The sequence below is a fragment of the Delphinus delphis genome, chromosome 4 (assembly GCF_949987515.2).
Source record: "Delphinus delphis chromosome 4, mDelDel1.2, whole genome shotgun sequence".
Classification (NCBI taxonomy): Eukaryota; Metazoa; Chordata; class Mammalia; order Artiodactyla; family Delphinidae; genus Delphinus; species Delphinus delphis.
In genome coordinates, this window is record NC_082686.1 from 15,341,047 (window position 1) to 15,350,393 (window position 9,347).

The window sequence follows — 9,347 nt, forward strand, 5'->3', positions numbered from 1 at the left end:
CTCAAAAAGTTGATTAAAAAAAATTTTTAAAGAGGATAAAGCTAAGGTTTTTAGCCTGAGTGACTGAAAGAATGGAATTGCAGTTTACATAAATGAGAAAGACTAGAAGAGAAGGCTATTTTGTTGATGGGGGATATCAGGAGCTCAAACTCATGGTGAGTTTGAGACACCAATTAGATATCAGAGTAGAGATGTTAAATGGGCAGTCAGATATAAAAACCTGGAGTTCAGGAAATGGCCTAGGGTGGAAATATACATACTGAAGTCATAACGTACAGATAAAGCTATAAGGCTATATAAGATCATTACAAGACAGAATGTAGACAGAAAATAGGAGAGATCTAAGGACTCATCCCTGAGATAAAGATGAACAGCAAAGAATCTGAGAAGAAGCAGCAGTGATTCAGGAGGGAAAGAAGTAGAGTCTAGTACCCAACAAGGCACATGAAGGAGGGTTTCAGGGAGAAAGGAATGATCCTGTGGCAAACGCTGCTGATAAATCAGACTAGATGAGGACTGAGAACTGCTCATTCATGTAAACGACCTGGAGTTCATTACTGATGGGGTGATAGTGAAGAAAGAATGGGAAAAGAGCAATTAGAGTTAGCCTAGAAAGCTAATTCATTCATAGAGTTTTACTGCAAGAAATGGGGAATGAGTGGTAAGCGCAGGAGGAAGTGGGGTCGAGGGAGAGCTTTCTTAAGATGGGAAAAATCACAGCATGTTTGCTCACTGATGGGAATGATTCAATGGAGGAAGAAATGTTAGTGCTTTGAAGGAGCTAGGGGAGAATTGTTAGAGCAATGTTCCTGAGAGTATGAGACAATGGAATTAAGTGCACAAGCAGAAGGGCTAGATTGTGTCAGGAGCCCAGAGAGACCCTTAGCTATAGGGACAAGGAGGGGAATTCAGGCACAATAAATAAGGCAAGGGGAACTGCTGCTACATCTTTTCTGATTGCTTCTATTTTCTCAATGAAAGAAGAAGCAATGTAATCATTGAGAGTGAGCATGAGTTAGAAGCTGCTGGAGACTTGAGAAGAGAGAAGAAACTACATAATAATCAGCTACTGTAGGGGCTGGCAAACTCCAGCCCCCTGACCTACCTGTTTTGGTATGGCCTGTGAGCTAAGAATAGCTTTTACATTTTTCAAAGTGGTCAGATAACTATAGCTTTTTAATGAGAACAGGTTCTTAAAGAGATGAGGATATTTCCTCTTGGCTAACAAAGCCTGAGATATTTACTATTGGCCTTTTAGGGAGAAGTTAGCGGTCCCTTGATGTAGGAGAAAGAGAGGGTGAGTGGGCTGAGACCATACAGCACGATATGCCAGGCAACAGGAAGGTATTGGGTGGGAGCTTGATAGAACGTCAACTCACTGAATCCTCGTACAAGCACTGCAAGTTAAATATTAATAACCCAATTTTAGAGATACACTCATTGGGTTTCTGGGAGGTTCGGTAACTTTCTCAAGTCCACACAAATAATAAGTGCTGGAATATACGTATTTAGCAAATATACAACTATCTCAAATGTTTCCTTTCCACTCTGCCATGCTGCATTACAAAAGACTGTGGCCTCTGTCTTTACCTTGAATCCTCCCATCTGCAATGGCAAGGTGATACATAAAGAAGCAGCACATGCAGCAAATGAGCCACCTCTTGAGCTGGACTGATGTAGGGGTAGACCTCACCCTGCTCTTGGCTTTGTGGCCTTGAACAGGATATATCACATGTGCAAGGCTCTGCTTTTCTCATCTATAAAATCAGATTAATAATAAATGCACCATTTGAAGTCGCTGATATTCAACCATTTTTAAACAATAAAAATGACAATTTCATATGTTTCAAACTAGTACCTACCATCCAAGGATATTGTGTGGATTAAAGTTAATTAATATACATATAGCACAAGTACTATGCTGACATTTAAAGAACAGGTATTCTATGGACAATAATAATAGGAGCAGCCTTATGCCTAAAGAAGTCATTATTTAGAGAGAAGGGGCTGTGAAATGATCTCAACTATGTACACTTGGCCCAGAGGCACAGGGAAAAATGAAGGGAGGAAGTCTGCAGGAATCCTGGTTGTGGCCAATCAGCCTCAAGTCACTCAAACTCTAAGTCCAAACCCAACTGATAACATTTGGCCTGGAGGAGCCCCGAGGGCAACTTGATGACCAAATACCTGGAAGACTCATGGGGTGGACTGAGACATCTCACTCTGATTGGTTGCAGGGGATGGAAACAGGAATAGTGAGTGGAAGTTACATGGAGACAAATTTATATGCCATTAAGCTAAAACTTTCTGGTAATTAGAATTATTAACCATGGAATGAGCTTCAGTGGGAAGTAGAGAGTTCAAGGGTAGACTGGGAGAGCACTAGATCACGTATTACTAGAGGAATCTCATAATGGGTACATTCATTACATAATAAATGATCTGTGAGATTCTTTGCAATTCTAAAATGTTATGAGTTAGTAGTCCCTGGCTTTGGCCTAGCAGTGCCCTAAAGTCAGAACAGCTAGTTAAGTATCTAGTATAGTGCCCTAATACAGAGTGAGCATTTAAGGAATATTTGCCCCTCTACTTCATGATTTTTCTGCCCTTAAATGCAAGAAGTTTTACGAGGCTGTCTTGTCATTCAGCAACTGTACTGTATCTCCCCTTTATTTCATTCTTTTTGATTTATCATCTATCTGCTAATTAAGAAACAGAAGAGGAAAGAGCTGATTTTAAAAGTAACAAGTCCAAATTCAAATTTGAATCCAAGTCTATTGTCATGCAACTGTTATCATATCACAGTCAGTATTTCATATTTAAATTGGCTTTTCCAAGAATAGATCACTGGGATTTATAGCACTAATAGGGGAAGAAACTGTTTTCTGAGAAAAGATTAAAAATTGGCATTTGAGAGATATTCAGATCACTTCACTCACAGATGGATGGAATAGAAATTCTACCTACTTTAGTTAGACTGGACAGAAAAGGTATCTGCAGAAAAGACAATATTTAAGTTGATTTCCAACAGACAAGAAGTCAAACAAGGCAACAGTAGAGAGAAAAGAACAGCGGGAACAGCATGTATGAACATCCTAAGGTGGGAAAGATGTGGATGTATTTGAAAAAGAGTGGCTTTGGTGTAGTGATGGAGTAGTGCAGCCTGAGGTTGGAGAGATCAGCAGAGACAAATGCGGTAGATCTATAGAGCCATCCACCTCTTGTAAAGAGTTTGAATTTGTTACAAGTATAATGAAAAGCCACTTACAGTTTTTAAGGAATGTTTAATTTATGTTCTAGAAGATGATCACTCTTGCTTGTGATGTGGAAATGGATTGTAGAGGAGCAAATGTGGAATCAGAGAGACATCAAAGAGATGTCAACATAGTCTGTGAAGGATGGGCTATGACCAGGAGCCAAGAAGATGGAGAAAAGACAGAGTCAAGATATTTTGGGGAGTAGAATCAAGTGAAGATACCAATGCTTTGGATAAGGGTTATGGGAAAAGAAAATCAGGACTGACTCAGGTTTCTGAATTGAGCAACTAAAGGATAATGTGCCATTTATTTGGATAGAACAGATAGGGGAGGGATTCACTTTCAGAAGAGAAATGAGAAGTTTTATCTTAGATGTATATGATTTAAGTGTCTGTAAGACATACAGGTTGAGCTATCAGGTAAGCAAAATTGTAATGGTGCTCAGAAAAAAAATTATCTAGGTTGGAGATATAAACTTTGGAGTCTTTAGTCATACTGATTTTTTAAAGACTGGGAATTAATAGGATCACTCAGGGAGAAAAAGCAAAAGAAGAGAAGAGGATCCACAACTTAAACCAGAGGACTGCCAATACTTCAGAGGAGGTGTAGGAGCCAGCTGGAAAAGGAAACTGATGTAATAAGCCAGTGCATTTGGAAAACTAGGAAACAATAGTGTAATGATAGCCAAGAGAAGAGAGTGTTTCAGGAAGTAAATGGCCAATCCCATCAAATGTTCAAAGGGTGGATAAGAGGACAGAGATGTGTAGATTGCAAATGGCTGTGTGACCATTGTCAGTGATCCTGAGACAAGAAATTTCAGTATAGTCGTGGGGCAATGTGGAAACCATATTAGAATGGATTAAAGAAAAGTTAAGGAGGTGGAACTAATACATTTAACAACTCTTGAGAAGTTTGGTTATGCAGGATAATGGGGAAATGAGTGAAACCAATCTTCAGGGAGCTATGGAACTAAGGTTTGATTGTTTGTTTTTGGTGTTGTTTCTAAGATAAAGTTGGAAAATTAGAATATGGTTACAAAACTGATACGGTAAAGAATGGAAAATTTGATAAAAGGAGAGTGGATAACCAAAGTGAAGTGTTTTTAAAGGTCAAAGAGCACTGGATCCATAGGATAAGGGAGGGCCTGGAATTGGCTAAGATGAAGAAAGGGCTCTCCATAATGACAGAAGGGAAAAAGTGAAGATAACTGCTGATGAGGGTAGTCTTTGTTAAGTTTGCATTAGAAATTTTAGAGTTATCATCTGAAGGCTTTTATTTCACTTAAGTATGAGGCAAGGTCAACAGCTGAGTGAGGGTAAAATAGGGAGGAGTTGTGGGTGGTTTGAGGAGAACATATAAAATCATTCTGGGAAATATAAGTGGGTTTCTGGGTCGTAGTATGTGCAAGTTGTGATTTTAGATAATCAAATTAAGGAAACATCAATTCAGTTATATATTCTCCAGTAACATTCAGCTACTCAGACACAGGTGCAGAGAAGATGGGGGGGGGGTTGAGGTTTTACTAGACATGTGTGATGAAGGTAAGAGTAGTAGAGGGGTTGAGACTACATGTGAGGGGGTGATTATAATGGCAGACCATGGAAGTTTAATGATGTACCTAAGAGAAAAAAAATAGAAGGAAACTCAACAAAATGTTTAAAGGGTACTTCTGAGTGGGGAGAATACAGGTGATTTTCATTTTCATCTTTATGTGAGTCTTTATTCTCTAAATTTTCTATAAGAAGCATATTTTAGTTCTAAGTACATTATTTTAAAAATAACCAAAATGATATAAAAGCAGTTATATACTGAGCTTAAGAACAATCCTCTTAAAATTGAGATGGGAATCAGAAAACAAGTAACAAAATGGCAATAAGTACATACCTACCAAATGCTAGTGGACTAAATTATCCAATCAAAGGCATAGGCTGGCTAATTGGATTAAAAAAAAAAAAAAAAAAACAAGACCTACCTATATGCTTCTTACATAAGACCCTCTCCAGAGCTAAAGACACATACAGACTGAAAATGAAGGGATGAAATAAGATATTTCATGCAAATGGAAATGACAAGAAAGCAGGGGTCGCAATACTATATCAGGCAAAACAGACTTTAAAATGAATTCTGTAACAAAAGACAAAGAAGGGCATTATATAATGATAAAAGGATCAATAAAGGAAGAGGATATAACACTCATTAACAATAAAGGAAGAGGATATAACACTCATTAACAGATATAACACTCATTAACAAATATACAAAAAAATTCTGTATTATACACATAATACAGAAGTATGTAAATATATAAAGCAAATAGTAACAGACATAAAGGGAGAAATTGACAATATTACAATATTAATAGGGGACTTTAACACCTCACTTACATCAATGGACAAATCATCCAACAGAAAATCAACAAAGAAATAATAGTTTTAAACGACACATTAGTTCAGTTGAACTTAATATATATCTATAGGACATTCCATCCAAAAACAGCAGAATACACATTCTTTTCAAGTGCATGTGGGGTGTCCTCTAGGATAAATCACATGTTAGGTCACAAAACAAGTCTCAACAAATTTAAGATGACAGAAATTATATCACGTATTTTTTCTAATCACAGCAGTATGAAACTAGAAATCAATTACAAGAAGAATGGGAAAAACACAAAATGAAGAGATTAAACATGTTACTAAAAACCCCTCAATGAAGAAATCAAAGATAAAATCAGAAAATACCTTGAGGCAAATAAAAATGGAAACACAACTTTCCAAAACCTATGAAACATAGCAAAAGTAATTCTAAGAGGGAAGTTTACAAGGATAGAGGTCTGCCCCTAAGAAACAAGAAAAATGTCAAACAACCTAACTTACCATCTAAAGGAATTAGAAATAGAAGAACAAATAAAGCACAAAGTAAGCATAAAGAAGGAAATAATAACAATCAGAGAGGAAATAAATTAGAGACTAAAAAAAATAGAAAAGATAAAGCCAGGAGCTGTTTTCTTGGAAAGATAAAATTAATAAACTTTTAGCTAAAGTCATCAAGAAAAAAAGAGAGGACACAGATAAACAAAATGAGAAATGAAAGAGGAGAAATAATAACTGGTATCACAGAGATACCAAAAAAAAAACATAAAAGAATACTACAAACAGTTATATGCCAATGAACTGGTCAACCTAGAAGAAATGGACAAATTTCTAGAAACATACAACCTTCCAAGAATGAATCAGGAAGAAATAGACAACTTGAACAAACCAAAAACTAGCAATGAAATTGAATTTATAATAATAATAAAAATTCCCAGCAAACAAAAGTCCAGGAGTGGACAGATTCACAGGGGAATTCTAATAAACATGTAGAGAAGGGATAATACCTATCCTTCTCAAAATATTGCAAAAAATTGAAGAAGAGGTAACACTCCCAAATTCATTCTATAAGGCCACCATTAGCATAATACCAAAATCAAACAAAGACACTACACAAAAAGAAAATTACTGGTCAATATCTCTGACAAATATAGATGCAAAACTCTTCAACAAAACATTAGCAAACCAAATTCAACAGTATATAAAAAGGATTATGCACCATGATCAAGTGGGATACAAGGGATACATTCTAGGGATACAAGAATGGATCAACAGTCACAAATCAATCAGTGTGATACACCACATTAACAAGAGGAAGGATAAAAATCACATGATCTTCTCAATAGATGCAGAAAAATTCAACATCCATTCATGATAAAAACTCTTATCAAAGTTGATATAGAGGCAACATATATCAAAATAATAAAGGCCATTTATGACAAACGCACAGCTGACATCATACTCAACAATGAAAAGCTGAAAGCTTTTTATCCAAAGTCAAGAACAAACCACACATGCCCACTCTCACCAGTTCTATTTAACATAGTATTGGAAGTCTTAGTCACAGCAATCAGACCAGAAAAAGAAGTAAAACGCATCCAAATTGGAAGGGAAGAAGTAAAACTATCACTATTTACAGATGACATGATACTATATGTAGAAAACCCTAAAATTTACACCAAAGGACTATTAGAGCTAATAAATGAATTCAGTAAAGTTTTAGGGTACAAGATTAATACATAGAAAGCTATTGCTTTTCTATACACTAATAATGAACAATCATAAATAGAAAGCAAGAAACAATCCCATTTAAAATCACATCAAAAAGAATAAAACACCTGGGAATAAATGTTCCAAGGAGATGGAAGACCTTAACTCTGAAAACTATAAAACATTGATGAAGGAAATTGAAGATGATCCAAAGAAATGGAAAAATAGCCCATGTTCATGGATTGGAAGAACTGATATTGTTAGTGTCCACACTAACCAAAGCAATCTACAAAAATAACACAATACCTATCAAAATACCCATGACATTTTTCACAGAACTAGGACAGATAATCCTAAAATATATATGGAAACACAAAAGACCCTGAATTGCCAAAGCAATCTCGAGAAAAAAGAACACAACTGGAGGTATCATGATCCCTTACTTCAGACTATACTACAAAGGCACAGTAATCAAAACAGCATGTTACTGTCACAAAAACAGACACATAGATCAATGTAACAGAATAGAGATCCCAGAAATAAACGTATGCTCTTATCGTCAATTAATCTGCAGCAAAGGAGACAGAACGTAAAATAGAGAAAAGACAGACTCTTCAAGTAATGGTGCTGAGAAAACTAGACAGATACATGTAAAGGAGTGAAATTAGAACATTTCCTCACACCATATACAAAAATAGATTCAAAATGGTTTAAAGACCTGAAACCATAAAATTCCTAGAAGACAACATAGGCAGAACACTTTTTGACATAAATCATAGCAATATTTTTTTGGATTTCTCTCCTAAGGCAAAGGAAACAAAAGAGAAAATAAATAAATTGGACCTAATTAAACTTAAAAGTTCTTGCACAGAAAAGGAAACCATCAGCAAAACGAAAAGACAGCCTACTAAATGGGAGAAAATACTTGCAAATGATATGACTAATAAGAGGTTAATATCCAAAATATATAAAGAGCTCATACAACTCAATATCAAAAAAAACAACCTGATTTAAAAATGGACAGAACCTGGAGGCCACCACCACCATTGCTGTGCGGTCAAAGCACCAGCCTGCACCATGATCTACTGCCAGCAGAAAGGGAAGGATTGAATCATATTTGTCACCAAAGAAGACTATGAAACTCCAAGCAGATTGGAGCTGGTGGCCAATTGGAGCTGGGGTCTCTTCTCCTCATACAGACCCCAATGATCTGTATGAGGAGAAGAGACTGATCTTGCCAAATGGAGATATCAACTGGAACTGCCCATGCCTTGGGCGGATGGCCAGTGGTCCGTGTGGGAAACTTTTCAAGGTGGCCTTTTCCTGATTCCTCTACAGCATGGAGGATGTCAAGGGGTCAGACTGTGTAGACCAGTTCCGGGCCATGCAGGGGTGCATGCAGAAGTACCCGGACCTCTATTTCCAGAAGGAAAAGGAAAAGCCAGGGGATCGTTTAGAGGAAACAGCTGCCTCTGAGGCCACTGCAACCATAGAAGAGGAGGGGTCCAGCTAATGATGGCTCTGGGGTGCTGGGCTCCAGCCTCCTTCAGAGCAATATGAACCTCTCTGAGAAAGTGTCTTTCCTTCTGTTTTTCTGTGCACTGTAATGTACAAAATAACTTATTGTGCTGATCGGGGTCTTGGCCCCTTGACACATACACTGAAAAATGGGGTTGTGTGTCTGTGTGTCTCACATGGACATATCAGCAAATGTAGCTGCCACTTTTGAATTCTTTTCTCAGATTGTCCTGAATTTTGCCACTTTGAAATAATGTGCTGAATAATCTCAGCAACCAAAAAATCATTATCTGGGAGTGTCTCTTGTGAGTGAGCTGATTTATTTTATTCATTGTATCCCTTTTAGTAGATTTTACACCCAGTTGGAAAGTGAAACAGAAACAAAACATCTTTCTTTAAAAATGTTGGAGTGGGACTATTTCTTGTAGAAGAGGAGGGATGATCAGAACTTGAGTATCTGAGGAAGCACTATGCTTCATTTCTGATACATTTT

General features: G+C 36.9%; 1 pseudogene; it reads left to right on the forward strand.

The window, feature by feature from the left end:
• Positions 1 to 8,413: 8,413 nt before the first annotated feature.
• On the forward strand, positions 8,414 to 8,849 carry LOC132423991 (mitochondrial intermembrane space import and assembly protein 40 pseudogene; annotated as a pseudogene).
• Positions 8,850 to 9,347: the final 498 nt, after the last annotated feature.